Below are 19,594 nucleotides of genomic sequence, written 5' to 3' on the forward strand. Positions count from 1 at the left end.
AGTACGATCCGTGCTTAGGACGGACCACCTTCACCTAAGGATATCTCGAGGAGGGTGCATGTGGCGGGTAGGCTGATGCTACCGACAAATATGCTCAATGCTGCAACCGGTGCTATGCGGAGTCTGCATGACAGTGTTCTTTCTTTGGAGAAGCGGCGTCTCAGAGAGAATGATGTGGCATACCCGGTTTTCGTGGCCAAGGTGCCAGAGGGCAAGGGCTTTGTGGATAGCGCCGTCGGGGGTACGATCGTCCTGCGATTTGATGACATCTTTGCTATGCTTAACCTTCATCCACTGCACTACACCTTCGTTCGGCTGTTTTCGCTGAGTATGGAGATGCGGATCATTAGAGACAAGACCCCGGACATTGTGATAGTCGACCCCTTCTACATGCGTGCCAAGATCTTGGGCAGCGCTGGGGACCGGCAAGTCGCGAGTTCACACCTCGAAGGCGTCATTCTGGCAAACCCAGATAAGGATAACTTCCTCGTGCCTTACTTTCCCGAGTAAGTCATCTCCTAACCGCCCCGTAACATATGATTTCTTAGATTTTGATCGTTCTTTTTTTTTCTAACATTCCGTGTTCTGTGCAGTGACACACATTGCACACTCATCCTCTTAAGCCCGAAATATTCCATGGCCACGTATCTCGACCCGGACCGTGACTCCAAGATAGACTACACAAATATCAAGAAAGTTCTTGATGATGCTCTCCCCGGCTACGCCGCATCTGGAGGCACCTTTAAGAGGCCAGTTCGTAGGTACGGCAGGCACGTGTTCACCCACAATACGACGTTCCCCTGCGTCAAGCAGCCGCCTGGCGGTCAGAAGGATGCCTACTACGCCCTCCATCACATGCGGGCGTTCGTGCGGGACCATAATCTCAAAGATTGGGCCACAAGCTTGGCGGCAATCCAGGACGCGGACATCCGACAAGAACTCTTTCGCATCGAGTCGGAGTTTGCAGAAATCATCCATCAAGATGTCCTTCGTACCTCGGGGCAGTTCTACCTCAAATTTCAACCGTCCAACAGCGAGATAGACACAACGCTACAAATGCAGGCTGACAACGCCCGCGACTTCATGACCATCACGACAGACGGCGGCTTCATCCACGCTCCGGTCCCATGAGTCGAGTCGAAAGTTGTGATGCTATGTGTAGTTCTAAAACATTCATTAGCTCATGTTGTAATTAAACTGTAGTGAACTTGTATGTCTCTTTGGTTTGGACAGTCGTTCAACTTAGATGTAATCGATGCTATTTGTTAGTAGGACCATGAATCGTGCTATGGATGTCTTACTTTTCTCTTCCGATCCTTTTGTTGCATACTTATATATTGCTTATGTATTGTCTGTTGTTTGGCTTGTGCATAGAGATGCCGTCGTATGTCGTGTACAAGGGTAAGGTTCCCGGAGTCTACGACGACTGGGAGGAGTGTCGGAGATAGGTTCACTGTTTCAGCGGTAACAGTTACAAAGGGTACACCACTAGGGCGGAGGCGGAATCTAGATACGCGCGCTATCTAGCGGGAGAGAGGAGCGAGCGTTGGAGGAACCGGATGAAGACCAGTTTCATCGCGATGACGCTCATCGTGATGACCGCATCTCTCTTCTATGTGATGGTAGTTTAGATGATCGATATCGACTTGTAATGTGAAGACAAACTCGCTACTCGCGGTCTCGAGACTTGTAATGTTCTATCTTCGTTCGGTCTTTTGAATTCGGAGACTAATATGATGAATTGTATTCGGAGACTAATCTTCTATTGTATTCAATGAATCTGCTATTGTTGTGTCCTGCTGCTTATTTTCTGTCCAATAATATATTTTGTAATCTGTGCAAAAATCAGAAAAGAAAAAAATAATAATCCCTAATATACATACTAATGGCGCATCACGCCAACGTGCGCCATTAGTATGCCAAAGGATACTAATGGCGCATCCCAGAGCAGTGCGCCATTAGTATGCCAGAGGGTACTAATGGCACATCACCCAGCAGTGCGCCATTAGTATGCCGAAGGATACTAATGGCGCATCACACTGCAGTGCACCATTAGTATGGCAAAGCACATGGGTATATATGGCCCCCTGGGAGGCATACTAATGGCGCACTGCTCGGTGCACCATTAGAGTACCAGATACTAATGGCGCACCAGCGGTGCGCCATTAGTAAAAATTACTAGTGGCATGATGCTAGTGGCGCACCAGTAGTGCGCCATTAGTAGGCAAAACTGGTGCGCCACTAGTAAGCCTTTTTCTAGTAGTGTCACCTTAAGTCATTATCAACCGAAACTCATAGAGAAAGGGATCTGCAAAACCCTCGCCATTACCGTATGAGCAGGTTTTAAAGCCTGGAAGATAAGTTGTTGGCTGATCTTAGCGATTGAGTGCCAACATGAGACCTATTTGTTAGCTTTGAACTGAGAAGGTCCCTCAACCATAGCGTGATACGAACCAGTGCCTTCCCTACCAAAACCGAAGAAATCCTCTGGGCGGGTTCCTTATCTTTACTTAATACGGAACCGAGACCTTGACTTCTTCTTATCAGACTGAAGAGGGGAACCTCATGACCCAGGATACAAGCACTATTATCTTCTTATAAGGGAAGTGAGGTGATTGTAAACAAAAGGAGGAGGAATAGTTTCTCATGCCGAGATCAAAAACTCAAGCGCCATCTGTTTCCTATTTGATTTCAGAACAGCGGAATATCATCACCCGTGGTTCACTTGAGCATGAATAGAATTCGGTCTCCTTATGAATTCAAGTTGGTAAAGAAGTGGACTTCGGAGCTTTCGCTACAACCCCTCCAAGGCGGTCAACTGTCTCATTTGACACTAGCACTTAAATAAAGAAAGGTAGGAAGGGCTCCCTCCCTCTAATGAAATGGGCTTCTTTAAATTATGCAATATGTTCACCAGTCTCGGATCTTTAGAAAAAGGAACCAATCCTATTTCGGCACTCTTTAGAGGCCATCGCTCGTTTACGGCAGATGTCTATCCCACAGCTGGCTAATAAAATCGCCTTGGCAATGTGTCAAGTCCTTTCAGTCAGAGTTCAACTCTTCAGCGAAAGTGAAAAATCTACGGTCTTCCATCCGTGGAGGTAGCCATGGACTCCATAGTATATGTTGGTAGCTAGCGTGCAGGCTTGATGTGAGGGGGGGGGTTGTTACCTATTCTATTCCCTTGCTTGGATAAAAACACCCATCTTTCCGTACGAAACACACGAAACTAGAGCAACTTGATATCACGTATGTAGACCTGGCCTCCCTCAATAATAGCTGGCTCACCCGATTGACAATTTTCAAAGATCTACGCCAAGCGCCTCGAAGCGGGGATCCACTTTTTACTACTTTAGAAAGTGAGAAGCCTTTGGCTTGATTTCTTCTATGGCTTCTTTATGTTTACCCACGCCGCGACTATTCAATAAAAGGATTGGTAGTTAGTTGCCTCACCCTATTGGTTGTTGGTTTTCTTTCTCCTCTGCGTTCGTGAAAAGCTAATATGCTCGCGGAAATCGTCTAAAGGAAACTACTCGCTAACTCGCTAACAAGACGGACTTCTTCCTCTGGCTCTGCCAGGCTATGCTGCTCGCCTAAATCGGTATCAATAACTTCTATCGTACTTCGACCTCTCATTGGAATGATAAGTTGGCTACGACGAACTAATAAGTTTCTCTTCTTGTCACCTTCTCTAAGCCTTTCCTTCTGCTTCCATCGAGAAATATTTATTGATAAGCTTGGAGAAGCGATTAATGTGTTTCCACTCTTAGGTTGTTCAATATGCGAAGACCGTGTCAATCACTACACCAGTGATACGAAAAGCAAGCATTCTTCTCCAGCTGATGTACCGACGCCTCACTACTACTTAATTAGTGAAAGATACGTTGGGATGTTTTCAATTCTCCATCAAGAGGCGGGCAACTATCTCTTTTAACACTAGACTTTGGATCGCCTTCCTACTGGTTTTCTTCTTGGTCTCGCCAACTAGGGGAAACCTCAAAGCAAACAACAAAGCAACACCTATCTTTTTTCTTTAAGCACTGCACATCCGGATCCCCTTCCGACTTGCTTTTCCGGGCACTGGTCTTTCTAACAACTGGAACTCGTCTCCCTTTTCCTGATTCGCATCTTCTTCGGCTTTTGCTACGGTCTGTTCCTTCCTTCAGTCAGTCCTTCCTTCAAGATTTTTGCCTGCGGATCTCTCTCTTCAAAACATATATATCTTTCGGCGCCAGTCTTTCCTGCCTTACCTTAACCCCGCTTTCACGTGGCGAATCGGTATGAGGTTTCAGTGATCACTTTACGGTATTCTTTAAGCTTTCTTGGTCACCGAAGAGAGTGAGAACTGCTCAGCTTGCTTTCTTTCCCTAGCACACACTTAGTAGATAGTAGGCACAGGTCCGCTAAGAGCTCATCGAACTTGACTTGTAGAGTGAGACCTGTGCTCGATATGGTTCATTTTAGTGCTCTTTCTCTCGGTATCGTTCACCACATGCCTGTGATCGATCTCTCTCAAGCTAGGTTTGGTATCGGTATCGGTGAAGTCCGTCATTGAATTGAAGTGGTAAGTGGGCATACGGTCTATGTATTTCCTATCAGTGGCATTAGTTCCTTTTCATTCTCTAGATAGATGGGCAGAACAAGCTTCTCTTTATATTCTATTCTAGAAAGGATCAATTAGATTCTCATCTCCTATTTGTTTGAGCCATTCATTATAGTGGTGGTGCCAGGAAGGCATCTTAGCACTCTAGTCCTTTTGAGTAAGGAATTGTAGCATGGGCAGGCAATCTCTTCGATTGATTCCCCTCCAGGAATTACTTGAATTAATTAGCCGGCCCACGGAGTGAAATATCGAACTATTCTAGAAGGAGGAAGCTGCTACTTATACTTATTATTCTTGTCCAAAGATGCCAGGCCGAGACAGAAACCCAACTAGTGAAATAGAACGGATCTCTCTAATAAACCGGGGTTCTTCTCTTCAGGTTGCTGGTATCCTTATATGGATCCGTCTTGTCTCCTCGGCTCGATAAGCTAGCAAAGTCAGTTTGTTGGATTGGTCTGTCCGTTCAGTCAGTCAGGAAAGCACGTCAAGTCGGTTAATAGCTCTGGTCCGGTTTCTAACTCGGTGAATTGGTATGGTCTGGAGGCCCGGCAATAACAATAGCAGACAGGTCAGTTGTTCAAGTCCGTCTGGTTGATAGGTCAGCTCGGTATAGAATCTTCTCTGGTTTCTGAAGTTGGTAAAGTCCAATCAGTAGAGTGCCAGTTAAGTTCCTCAAGTAAGGATCTTTGATTCCTCTGATTTAATCATAATAGTCTCGGCTCGGAATGCGAAGATGCTGCTAATCTGTTAAAGGAATCTAGATCACATTTATTTGATATGCGTCCCTTCTTCAACCCCGGATGTGTACCTGACGCCAGGGAATAACGTAGTTCTAAAGTAGTGACTCGTGTCTTGGAGGTCGTCCATCCAAATGTTCCTCTTTGCCATTGCCCGCGTCGACTCCTATAACCGAATCGATGGCCTATAGCGCCATGCCATAATGAAACTCTTGATCATTTCTTTGTTCGTAACATGGCGTAGTGTATTACTGGGTGCCACAATCCCATTCAATTCTTGTCCATTCAATACCATGGATATATCGATTTCTATTTTCAGAAAGCTCCTATTTCGATTGATATCTCTAGCAAATATATGCGTAGCGTATGTCAAGATAAAGTAAATCAATCCGTATGACGGCAGGGAGCGGAGGCAGCTTCAACTCAAGTGAGGAGCAAGCTTACCTCAGGCGGGTAGATTGATCGGCTCCTTCATATCTCGGGATTTCTCTTAGGCCACCCAGGCCATACCATAGAAAAAAGATCTGGTTTCCTTTCCCTCATCAACCTGCTGCTGCCATTCTTTTATTTCATGAAAGAATCTTTCCGTCCGTATTGAGCAACTCAAATTCCTAGAAAGCCGTTGGTGCACCCACCCAGTGAGTAACTACTAATGCAGTGAGTAACTACTAATGTTATGAACAAAGAAACTTTCAAAAAGTGGACCCAACAAGCAAAGCAACAGATTGGGCTGCACTGCCTTTCGGCGTTTTAGTTAGGCGCATCCTCTTGCGGGATGAAAATCTGCCATAGCACGATCCGCGCCTTTGAAGGAACATTTGCTCGATGATGGTGCTACCCTACGCGGGCTTACTAATGATGGCCAAGCACGCAGTCATTCCCGTTCTATTTGATAGGGGAAGCAAGCTAGTCAAAGAAGAAGGAAGCATGGGTATAGGTAAGTCTAGACATATTGACACGGGCGTATACTGAAATAGGCATAAGGCCGCTAACGCTAAGGAGACAGCACCGCTTCTTTGTTCGTAACTAGGACATGTATTGATGCTAGAGGCAGACTCCTGGCACTTATCACTCCTTAGATGAAGCAAGACAAGAGTGAGTCCGCTAAGGGACACTTATGACTCAAAAAATGATGGCAGATTTTTATGGAAACGATTATATTTGAGTATATTGTATCATTGGGTTTGTCATTATCGATAGCTATTCTTGTCGCCATTAGGGCTGGCCGGATGATCCATCACATAAATGCTATTAATTTTGAAACACAAGTAACTGATATGTCCAAAGATGTTCTTAAAGAACAAATCATTTATCAATTGGAAATACTCTATAAAGTCTATAGAGATACTACTGAGGGTGTGCACTTACCGGCAGGAGTCAATCTCCAAGAAGTAAGCACACATCTATTTTTTGTAGACGAGAGAGTGAGCCTTCTAAACAGTATCTACTGTGATCTTATTGCAAAGGGAACTGGAAGTGAATACTTTGGCCAAGTTATACAATTTCTTCCGGGATAGCTTGTTGTGGGGCTTTCCGAAGGGTCGTTCTGAGAGTGGTCTCTTTTCTTTAAGGTTGCATATATTGTCGGAGAAGGGAGGGATCCAGGCCAGGTCTAAAAGTGCCGAGTTGGGTTTGGGACAAGATCAGGAAATAGTGCATCTTATATAGTGGGTGCCAACTTGATTGCTGCTGGGATTGCTTGATAGGAAACTTTGATTGATACGAGCAGATGTGAATGAATTGAAATAGTCAATAATGGTGATATGATCCCGGTATCTACACTCGGATCTACTTCTGCTGCCGAGATTGCTGCTACTGTAAAAGCATCAGGAACGTGTCAATTCACTCAATAAAGTGCTCTTTCCATTGATTTATGGATGAAATCACGAAAAAGAGAAGGAACCACCGATTCTGCATCAAAAACAGGGGTTCTGGAGCCAGTTTCTCAAATCGTAAGTAGATCCAATCCAGGGTAGTTGATAAGTGAGGTTCTCCGGTCGAATGCAAATAAGCCAGAGTGTATCTCTTGTTTTGAGGAAGAAACAAACATCCTGGTCTCAATAGATCTTGATTCTATGCATGCGTCAGACACATCACGAGCCGGAACAAAGAGTGCTTTCAACTCACGAGCCGGAACAAACGAGTGCTTTCAACAATAAGCAATACCCGAGCTTCCTTCTACCAACCAAGATTCCGATACCAATTCCAATCTGGCACAGCACAAGGAAGTAGCGCACCAGAAGAACCAATACGAGAACCCTTCCTTCCAGCCAGAATCCGTCTTTCTTGTCCTTTGCATTCGAGGAATGGGATCTGCCTTGTGGAAACAAAAGCTATTTGCTCGAGTCAAGTAAGCGGATAGTCAACTAAGAATACTGGAAGAGAACTCTCTAGCCCTGCACTTAAACTAGACTAGAAATCCAAAAAAACACTAGTTTTGGCCCATAGCGAAATAGAGATTTTCGTCTCCGCGGACTCCCCATGCTTGGCGCCATAGGCTTTAGGACTTTTGGCACTAGGGAATCATACTTTGATTAGATCCGTGGACAGGCTCCCGAGGTCAAATCGGATTATGGACTTTTCCAGCTAAGTGAAAACGCACTTCACTACTAGCAAAGAAGTCAGCTCAGGGCAGGGCCGGTGGTAATCTCAGATAGGAACTTGTCGGGATCCTTCCATACCTGCCATCCACCACTACTACTGATCGTTTCCCAGAACGAGCCATACCTTTTCCCAGAATGAGAATACGGCTGAGAACGAATAGCGGCGCCTAGCTTTAGTTTCCACACGACATGATGGATCTATCACTCTCTTTAGCCAGGCCATTCTCTAGAGGAGAGTTCCGAGAATGAATTCCAATCTGGTACCAATCGTAGAAATCGTATTGTAGAATTCTTCTCACGCCTAGCACAACTACAAGCATTCCTCGAATGCAGAGACAAGACGGAGGATATCTGATCCCGCGGAACATCTGCTACCAACTACGGATTACCTTGTTTCCATGAAATCCATGTTTCTGGCACCTCTGGCCCCTCTGCCTACGAAATTCTGATTCCTATGGTTGAAGAAAGTACATCGTTGTCAATTCAACCTGAAAAAAGGGGAATAAGTTGACAAAGTCAGCTTGAATATTACGGTATGGATCAAAGGAAGCTATACCCACCTTGATTTCTATCAAACTTATTAGATAGTAAAGCAGACAAGTCTGAAATGGAATGTTTGATCGGAATATGTAGGGCTCTCAAAAGAGAATCTATTTCAACATAGTTGATTTTCAGAAGCCAACTAGAACTTCACAGCTACCGTATAGTTGATTGTTCCCACCAGTTTCATTCTCATCTTGTAAGTTTCACGAATGCAAGGATTTACTATGACTCTCAGGTGTAAACCTTGGTCGTATACAATGGTGAACTAACTAAATATAGCTAGAGGAGTAATATAGCTAAATATAGCTATAGGGCATTCTACAGAGGTGAAATTCTCTCGGCAAAGCAGAACAAGAAGCAGCAGAAAGCAAAACAGTATAAGGGTCGTTTGGAGTTCCAGGCACAAAACAATTCTACAGAAATGGGGTATACCAAACAGTTGATCAACAAGGCAAATGTCCACTAAACCAGCTAAACGGCTCACGAATTGTTTGGAATGCGACGACAAATGTGATCTCCCAGCAATATCTCGAGTCCAAAACCTCACCCATCTACATATATCATCATCTGCGGCAAGAACATAGCAACACCAAAATCCTACCAGCAACTGCTGCAATGCACCCTCCTCACGACAGCCAACCATCGACGGTGTCAGACTATGATTCAGTTGCTGTACTACTCCTCTTTGTTCTGTTTCATGTTTTTGGCGGTTTCGTTCTTGTGTCTGAGTCCGAAGAAGACAGTGGATGTTGATCCAGTAGCAAAATTGTGCTTCCTGTTGCAGGATTTATGTATCGTGCCGTGCGTAGATACGGACGACATGGAAAAAATCCAGGTTTATGTACGACATGCTCTTTCCTTCCTTCATTCGGTGACGCACAGAGGTGGCAGAGTCTTGTTCCTGGAGTCGCTCACAACTTTTGGGAGCACCGAGATCCTGAATAAGATGCTGCATGAATTGGCTGAGGTGTTGGGAGCCCCCAATAGAGAAGGACGATGCGGAAAGGTATGGTGGGAATACAAACAGGCCTGGACAGAAGAAGTAGACAAAAGACCTCCAGGCTGTGTCGTCATTCTCAATCCTGAAAAGAGAGCGCACATCCTGAGGAAGGCGCGTCATGCAAAGGTTCCCATTTTTTTCCTTAGTTGACCCCGTGTTTCTATCGGATCCTAAGCTTCATCGGGACAAGCGCATAAACCATCCCATCCCGGTAGAGGGGACAGAGCAGCTCAGCGGGCTAATCAATGACCTCATCTACCCGAAGACTTTACTTCTGTTGTACTTTCTTAAGCAATAGGAGCTCCTTCATATGCCCTTGAAGGCGGGAATATTGGTACTGAAACGAGGTTTAGAGGTACCTTTTCCCGTTGTCCGCTTTGCCTTCGTACGACTTTCCTTGGCAAACTATCCCAAAAAAGGAATGGGCCTTTTCAAAATCAAACTTGTTGTTTACTCATTGTGGCAAAACAAAACTCTCTTGTTTTCCTTCGAGATGAATACCAATTTGATAGAGGTGGGGCATTTTGCATGAGTGGATTCGAGAATGTGGTCCCTCCTCTCTTTTGACCAGTCCTTGGCTTCTTTGTTTAATGATGGCGATAGCACTTCTCTAGCCCGGCTAGATAACAAAACAATGAAATAGCACGCCACTCTGGTGATAAATCTTCTTGATGAAATCTTACTAATTCGACTCATGGACCTTTTCCAAAGAGTAGTGGCCTTCGTTCGAAAGGTGAAAACAACCAGTCAATACCTTATTGATTCAAAAGGGAATGCAAATGCGATCTACTTGTAATAAAGGGTCTTGGCATGTAGTTGACTTCATAATGAAGAGCCAGAAGTTTAATGTCACTAGCTTCATTCTTACAGAAATTGATCAAGCTAGAAAGAAGGGATTTCCACAAGAATCTTCTCTTTGCACCACACATCATGAGAATGATATTGAACAAGAGTCAGCTCAGCCTGCCTCTTCCTTTCCTCCCCATTTTTAGACTTCTACAAGTCGATCTTCTTATGATGGAAATCACGAAAATTTGCTCTTACCTCGTCTGGAGCAGACGAAACGTCTTTTGTTGGCCTTTGGCCTTTTCATTTCAGTACCGAAGCCAAGTAGATCAATTAGATGACCATGCGTATGAGTCTCTTGTTTCACCTTCAGGTGTCCCATTTCTTCATCCGTTCTTGTAAGCGATAGCGATCCGTTGACAAGAAATCACTTAGATTAATAAGGTTTTGTGACTACGAGTTGCAGAAAGCGGCGCAGCCAATGGCCTGGGCTTTGAGTGGTATGACTTGAATAAAATATCATAATAAGCACGGTCGATCAACATTGGGGTCAGCATTAAGAAAGAGAAACCATGGGATATGGCCACGATGGACTTTATTGAGGGCCCGGCACCAGGGAACTATACTCGCTAGCCCAAGCTACTGGTTTTATTTATAGAGTCAAGGGTGAGCATGTGACTATGACTAAATAGCAGCGTGCCTTTGGCTCGTAGTATTGGAAAAAGATAAGAAGCACGGTAGTCGATCGAAGAATAGGTTCCCATCTTGGCACTCTCGCTCAGAGATTCTTTCCTTCTTTTTCCCTTGGTCGATACAAGGCCAATAGAGGATGATGATGAACTACGCCCATCGAGCGCTTCAAAACCAATTGACACTGGTGATTCAGTAAGTTGACTACTTTGTTCACACTTTCTATTTGCGTAATAAAAGTATGCTCCTTTCCCTCCTCCAACTGCCAGAGTTCACTAGCACGAAAGAAAAATAGATGGATTGAGCGACGGGACATTAACCTGGATTTAGCCCTCCTCTCTACTATCTACTGGCTAGACCTCAGTTTAGAGCAAAGCGTGAACTCTGCTTCTAACCATCAATAAGATTGACTCGAACAAGACTGGGTTCCTATGAAAGTGAAAGGCAGGAGCTCTTGTATAAAAAAACATCCTTTTCTTTGGGTATCTCGAATGCCGGTTCGAGGGTGTGCTTTTAGGTCTTGATCGAGAGTGCTTCCTTTCGTGCCTTGGTTAGCCGGAACTAGAAATGTCGGGACTATGGGGAAGGGTCCCTCGGGCGAGATGGCTAAGCGTGTACGACAAATTCTGTCTATCTGAAGATCTAAGAAAGGCGCTGATTACATCTCTGTCCTTGGATGGACCATAGGCCTGATGCTAGGAGAGTGTAGTTCGAGCATTCTATTGTGTGCTCGATCCGTGATACGCAAAGCAATCTCCTGTTTACTATTGATCTAATGACAGTTGATTGAGACTTGCCATTGTCGTCTTTCGAAAGCGAACTCTTATCTGGTTGCACTCGGGTTCTCCTGTCGACTTGTTTTTCAATAGTAAATCACAGGCAGTATGCCCTATTTGAAAACATGCAATGAGGGTACGAGCAACACTCCCCAAACTTGGCATGACTCGTCGCCATCTTGTATTCATGATCTTACCTCTATTGGTCACAAATGCATAGCATAGGATCGAGTGGATCGACACCCAATAGGCCAGATTTTCCTAGCTTTGATGTTAGAAGTGATTCCAATCTATTTTTCTATAGTGATAGTTCACACATTAGCAATTAGCACTGCCTCAAAGCAAACATAGGAACTAGGGAGTTCATCGAGAGAAAGTCCCTTTAGTTTCATACTTCCATGTTTCGGATTTGCATATGTCTTTAATCGCAATAGTTGTAGAGAAATCCCTCAATCACGGGACAATCCTCCAGGGCAAAGGTACTTCCAAAGCTGAGAAGGTTCATCTGTGCATGAAAGGAATGAAACAAATTCCATAGAAAAAATAGGAAAATCCCCACCGAGATAGGTACCTATCTAGATCCCCAGCTTCGACAACAAAACTCCTTCGCATTTTGCGACCATTCCCGCGAGGACTACGATTAGGATTATCTAATGTCATCCCCAAACAGAATTACACCTCTTAAGAGGAAGGGACGACCCTCTATCCGGTGTGGGTTCCTACAAATTATTGTATGGTTCCGGATCCAGGTCCCTCTGCCCTTGCTTTTTGTTATTCCACAGGGGTATGGATTGAAGTAATCACTAATCCAGGAAAGATGGATCTTTAGCTAGAAAAACGAAAAGCCAATACGCCATGTATCAAAACAATAGGGATAGGGGTAGTTGTATACCACCTACGAATAGGAAGATCCTGGGTTTTGTAAGAAAACTACGAATAGTAAGATCCTGGGTTTTGTAAGAAATCCAATTTCATCAATTCTAAGCACGGTAACGGCAGTGCTCCTATCCAACGGCCGGGGATCTATTCAATTTCTCAATTTGCTAATGCCGATAAGCTTAGGTTGTTATTTCATCGTCTTGCGCTAAAAAGGCACCCTCCTATTATGCTAACAAAGGGACGGATAACGGCAAAGGGGAACAGCAATAGCGAAAGCAGGTACAGTAACGGCGCAATCCCTAAAAAAATCAAAATAGAGAAATTTAGAGCGTTGCGAATTTCCTTCTTTTGATAATGCTAGCCACACAGTCACGGCTCCTATCCGGTCACCGGGTTAAACAATTGATTCCTCTCAACGTATCCCCACGGTAAAGAGCTAGTCGTATTCTTTTGATAATTCTCTAGTTGTATTCAAGCAAGAGTCCTCGGCATCCTACGAAAACAAGCGCTAGGAATATCAATAGCGTTAGCGTTAGCGTCCTGGCCTTTGCTTGGGGATTCCTCTATGGAATTCCAAACATGCCATTGCTTTGCCTTTGCTCGTCCCTTTGATTCAATCCTTCTTCTCCTCGAAAGCTACAACTAGAAAATATATTCTTCTTTGCCGGTGCGAACCCTTCTTTTGAATAACAACCATTGGCAAGACCAGCGAAATCCGAACACTAATCCGAGGAAAGCCCATCCCTACTTCCCTTTGCTGTTGTTCCTCGAAATCCTCTACTAGTCATTGGTTTCAAAGCAAAGGTATCCGGTATAGGGTGTTGTGGGCAGGTTAGTGTTTCATTTCGATAGGTGATAGTGGTATACCCAAACCATATGGTATAGGTCTTGGAAAGGACAGTAAATCAGGTCAATCTTACAGGATTTCTTCACTTGCTTGGGCTTAAGCGGTACTAGTACCCGGAGAATAGTTCAATTCTCTTTCTCCACATGACACCCTTGTGTTGTCAAACTAATGAATCCCTCTCCGCCCCTGCTCCGACAAAGCAATAAGCACTAGGGTATCCACCTACCCGCCAGTTCGAATAGCCCGTTTCCTCCCCTTCCGCTCAAGCTAAAGGTTCTGGGCTACGGCTTCCGGTTCCGTATTCCGATTCGTCTTCGGATAGCATTAGAAAATCCCTTTCATGCCTTGCCAATACAACTATTATTTTTCTTAGCTGAGGAGCCTTTGGAAGTGCCGTTGTTGGATCGGATTGAGCCATTATAGGATCGGATAAATATTCAATCTTTGCCAATGCCTGCTTCCTTGGTTTCCTACTTTCTGCATCAAAAGTGACTTTTTGCTCAGTATCGAGAACCACTTCTTCTCCTTTTCGAGGCGTAGATCGCCCGTCATCTGATTTGCTTCGTCAAAGTGGATAGCATTATGGAATTGATTATATTCGTAGAAAAAGCACCCCTATTTAATAAGTCCTCGGAAATGATCTCATCCAGTACTTCTCTCAGCCTATTTGCCAAGACTTTGGAGCATAGCTTCTAAATGACATTGCACAAATATATCGTCCTATACTGTGAGATTTCTTGGGGGTTCTACTGTCAGCAAGTGCACTATTATTTACTTCACCGCGTACTTAAAGAATTGTTGGTAGCAAAGAACAACACTTGATAGAAAGGATGCTAACCAAGCCTCTTCTGTTTAAGCAAGGCTAAGCCAGAATAAGGGGTACAGTAGGCTGGTGACCCTGACGATAGCACTAAGACTGCCTCGGAATTCTCCTCAATCGTTGAAGAGTGCCTCGGGAATTGAATAAAAGCACTGATATCCATATAATCCTACAATTATGCTCTATTCTCTTGAAGAGAAGACACTTGAACTTCAAAAGTGACAGAAGCCCTCATACCCACTCCTCTTTCCCCACCAAACCAACAAGTAGTAGGTTGGTGGGCCTCGGTATCTCTATTTGCTAAGATGGATACCTACACCACTCAATAGTTCCAATTCATTGTTTTTTATCCCATAGGAAAGAAAATGCTTCAAGCAATTTTTTCCTTTCCTCCGGAGTCATACGACGGTCTTCACAACCTTCCACCGGAGGCTTGTATCTATTTTCCTCCTCCATCGCTTCTTTAATCATATTTTGGATATTCTTTACGGGCAATTTAAACATGTTCGCATCCCGCGGGAAGCGAAAAGCCAGAAATAGAATTACCTCAGGTTTAAGAACCGAAAGGAGTTTACCCAGATTTGGTACCAAACCCGGGGAAAACCCAAAAGGAGCTCTTAAAAAATCGATATAAGCAGGGTCATAGGAATCCTGAGATTCCCGTCCCTCCGCTTTGGAGGAGAAGCTTCTTCTATGGCCATGGCCAAAAGGAGAAATAGTCCTATTCATTATATTCCTCCTAGAATCCAAGGCATTTCGTCGGAATACATCCTGTCTTTTCACCTTTGTAGTCCTATGCATAGTAAGTACTATAGCCCCAATCATAGCTACTAATAAAATCAGACTAGAAACCAAAAACCAGACGGAATAGTAGGTATAAAGCAAATTGCCCAATGTTTCCAAATTAGTCCAACTTCGTACCTTTCCGGCATAAACCGTATATCTCAGAGAGGTCGTATTTCTGTGGGTTGGTAGTAATGGAATGGTTTCATTATCTAAAATGAAGAACATTTCCCACCAAAAGATCAGTCCATAATACCACTCACTGGTAAATAGCACAATACTTCTTCGTGAATCTCCGCTATTTGAATATTGAACATCATAACCATGAATAGGAATGAAACGGCAATAGCTCCTATATGAACTACTGGGAAGATCATAGCGGAGAAGTCGAGACCTAACAAAATAAGTAAACCAGAAGTGTCGCAAAAGACTAGGATGGGAAACAAAACGGAATGTACCGGATTTTTAGCACGTACAACCATCAAACTAGAGACCAAAGCAGGGCTCGACAAAACAGAAAGTATCATGGTACGTCGTCCTCCCTTGAAATGGAACTTGAATGCTGGAGCAAGAAGATGCATTCAAGTCGATCTATTACAACCAGCACGGTTGTTCGTATTTCATTTTCTTCTTCCAAGCCGACGCTCTTCTTATAAAAGAAAGCACTCACTGAATTACTTACTGAATCTCGTCTTTCTCTCGGCGCCGATAATTTTTGATGTGTCCGGGTCGATCAGAGGTTCGGCTTGCCTCTCCCCCACCCTCGCCTATGAAATGGATAACCCTTGCTGCCATAGCAGCAGGATTTTAAGGGCTTCTGTTGAAGCGGAATAGGAGGAAGCCATGGATTCTTTCAAGAATCTCCAACCCCCCCCCCTTTACCTTCTCTTTCTATTCTATAAAAAGGCGAACATCTAATCTAGGCCCGGTCGCCTTTCTATGAAGGCGAGCAGCCCAGCCCCCTTGTTGAAATTTGGATATTAAGGAAGCCGTATTTCGCAATAGCAGCTCCGAGAACCTGGGCTTAGGGTGCGCCTCCTGCGGTCGTTTCAGTGACTCAATTGGCTGGTTTCCCTCAGCTCAGACTGGTGTCGCCACCTCTCCCAGGACCGGAATGATTATCCCCGCCCGATGGGTCTACATTCATCCCTGAATGTCGTCGGGTACTCTTCACTTCCCCGCCATTCTTGTAACCGTCACCTGTAACCCGCGCAGGTGTGTCCGCACCCCCTAGAGTGGACGAGAAAGAAAGGATTTTTTCTTGGAGCAACCCCCCTGGTTCCATACCCAGGAGTTCACTTTCCCGTATGAGCATTCGGTACATATATAAGCCAGTGGAAGAGTCAAAGGGTCACCACTACTGAGGATCTCCCCCCTTATCTTAGAAGGGTCGTCTGAGGGTTCGCCGCGGTTCATTGCTATGCTTACACACTAGGCTACCCTTCTCCGAAAGCTCCGCGGGACCACCTATCACTAGTCTTCGGCCGGAGGGGTTTATTGCACGAAAAGGCCGGGACGCGGGCTCCCGTAGAGGAAAGCCCAACGAATTTCAGATGCAAAGCCCCGCACCTCATTAAGATCATATTGGCATACTCTCCTGAAAAAAGAGCAGACCCCATTGAAGACGGGAGTGAGGTACAACAAGGCCATTTCTGTCCACCTTCTCACGGAGCCGTACGTGGACGTTACCGCTCATACAGCTCCCAGCCAGCAAGCAGTTAGCTTTCCTCTAGAAGTCATGGAAGTGTGGATAAATCGACAGAAGGTTTTTATTTCTTAAAAAATCGCCCGAACTGTCCTAAATATGGACGGAGAGCGGTCTCGAGTTTTTCGGGGTCCTCGAGATCGCATTTTAGGTCGAGTAGAGACGCTAGGGAGTCTGTGGGCTTCCCTTGGCATTTCAAGATGGCCTCTATCGTCTTTTCGAGAGCCTCCCGTTTGCCCGTCAAGGGGCATTTTACATCCAGAGACAAAAGCAGTCCCACACGAAACTGGGAATTTTCCCCAATGGACGTAACCAGCTCTGCTTTCGCGGTCTCAAATGGAGAAGCCCCGAACGCTTGCAGTTGCTTTTTTCTCTTTATTCCTTCTAAGCGAGCCTCTAAAGACTCTACTCCTACTTTAAACTTAGAGTCCGATTCTTCCAATTCTTCCAAAGACAAAGTAGAACTTCATTTTGAGGAGTTTGCCCCCCGTTCGCCGCCGTCCAGCCGACGGCTACTCTGGGATGGATCGAGGTTTAGGCTAGGGGGCTTGCTCCCTTTCTTCTGGAGCTAAGGAAGGACTTGCGGGTGGCGTTTCCGGTAAAGGGGGAATCTCAAGGAGGGTCTCCAGACCTTTGAAGTGCCTCACCACCAGGGTTGGCGTTGTGTCGACGACCCCCTCTGGCTCCGGGCTAGAGGTAATTTCGATGATCTCCCCGGCCCTTTGTTCCTCGTCACCATCACAATAACAATAAGGAGACGCGGTGACGTCGTCATCCAGAAGAAAAAAGAAAACCCCAAAGGTACCGAATGGAATTCTACTTGTCGGGCTTGGATTCGTTCCGTTTATCAAAAATCGAAATAATAAATAACAACCCATAAATAAAAGAGAAATTACGATAACAAATCTAAAGTGAAGCCAATCGCTTATAAAAATAAACCAGTCTCCTTTTAAAAGGAACTGGCCAATTCACTTCGAAAAACTACGTTCTAACTTGAGCAGAAAAATTGGTGGCATTTGACATCTAAAGTTTCACCACCCCTACTACTGCCCGAAATCCTGCTTTGGTGAGCTTTCCCCAAGGTGACACCGAAGATCTACCTCCTTTCGTGCGCCCCTCACCTCCTCCATGAGGATGATCCACTAGATTCATTGCAACATCATGAACAATGGGGCATCTGCCTAAGCACCGGCACCCCCACCACGCTTACGGCTCTATTTAGAAGCCGCTCATGCAACAACGTTTAAGTAAATCCTTCCGCCCTTATTTTCTTTAGTCTAGTTGTTGGAGGAAATGCGCCTTGAACACATTATGTATACTAGCTGAGCTTTGTCCCTAATCGTGACTAGTTGTTATTAGTTTTGATCAAATTTCCCCCCAGCCGGCAATGCCTCAGCTTCTCAAAATCTAGGAAGCTCTGAAAAAAAGTCATCATTATGAAAAGATACTAGCGCTACTAATAAGGGAAGCTACTTTTTTCTAAGAAAGGAATAAAGCAGAAAACTAAAGAAAGAGATCTTAAGTGGGTCCCGCGAGTAGTTTGTCTTGTTTTAGTCCATACAAGAAGATACTTTCAGGGTTGCCCAAGAAGGGACGGGCCTATCTATTGGTGGTACTAATTCCGCGGGAGGGGCAGGATTTTGGTGCCGTCAGCATGGGTCCGGCTATCGATCACAAGGGTCTAGATACGGGTCTCGAACGGAAAAGTATGCTACATATTGCTCTGCTCCAGTTCCCTCTGCTTACACGTGGTCAATTCGTTGATCGCCCCTTTTATTTCTGATTTTCAAAAGGGCCCCGCTCTCGTCTCTGCTGACGAAGCCTTTATCTCTGTCTCTGTTATCCTCGTACCTGCTGATCTCTTCGACTGATAGAGTCTATGCTATTGGTGAAGCTGGTTCTACCTCAACAATGGGATCTGCAAATGGATTTTCAACTAACAACCTCTGCTTCAATTTGTGATGAAAGGTCGACTAGTTTTCACCAATCTTCAATTACGCCAAGTACCAGTCTCGCAACAGTACTGGCGTTAAAGGATCAGTCCTTCACTTGCGGATCGTTCGCGAGTCGAACTCGCTCTCTTGCCACGCCTTTGACTCACGAACTCGAGTCGGACTCATTCACTTCTGACTTTTTTGAGGACCGTTCGTTCTTCACTCTCTTGCTATTACCCGCAGGGAGCGCAGCAACCGACGGTGCATATTATCATATAGAAAGAAGCGAAGCATAGCGATTCGTACTACCGGAAAAGTGTCGCTTACCGCTAGGCAATAGAGTCAGCTTACGGGGTGGGGCGCAAGCAAGCGTAGCGAATCACATAGAGTTGCCCCTACCTCCTAGCGCGCAGATAGATAGGGCGGGCGAGCGCAGGGATTGATGTCTGAGCGGTTGAAAGAGTCGGTCTTGAAAACCGAAGTATTGATAGGAATACCGGGGGTTTGAATCCCTCTCCATCCGCGAGGTCATAAGTTCTCTCTTGCCTTATCTATAGATAAGAACGAATCTCCTCGACTCATATGATGGATCGAATGGGTAGAAGGTTGAGGTTATTGTGTGTTGATTTAGTTCTTGAAAACCGAAGTATTGATAGGAATACCGGGGGTTTGAATCCCTCTCCATCCGCGAGGTCATAAGTTCTCTCTTGCCTTATCTATAGATAAGAACGAATCTCCTCGACTCATATGATGGATCGAATGGGTAGAAGGTTGAGGTTATTGTGTGTTGATTTAGTTAGGACTTTGTCTCCATTTCGTTATCTTCCGCCCCGGGTGGATGACCTGTGGGAGCTAAGTCGAAGATCTCGGTGTCGTCGTGAGTGGTTG

The 19,594-nt window shown here is 45.0% G+C and overlaps 1 pseudogene; it reads left to right on the forward strand.

The window, feature by feature from the left end:
• The first annotated feature begins 16,220 nt into the window (after positions 1–16,220).
• On the forward strand, positions 16,221–16,847 carry LOC141028083 (uncharacterized; annotated as a pseudogene).
• The last annotated feature ends 2,747 nt before the right edge of the window (positions 16,848–19,594 follow it).

The sequence above is a fragment of the Aegilops tauschii genome, chromosome 7, assembly GCF_002575655.3.
Source record: "Aegilops tauschii subsp. strangulata cultivar AL8/78 chromosome 7, Aet v6.0, whole genome shotgun sequence".
NCBI classification, from domain to species: Eukaryota; Viridiplantae; Streptophyta; class Magnoliopsida; order Poales; family Poaceae; genus Aegilops; species Aegilops tauschii.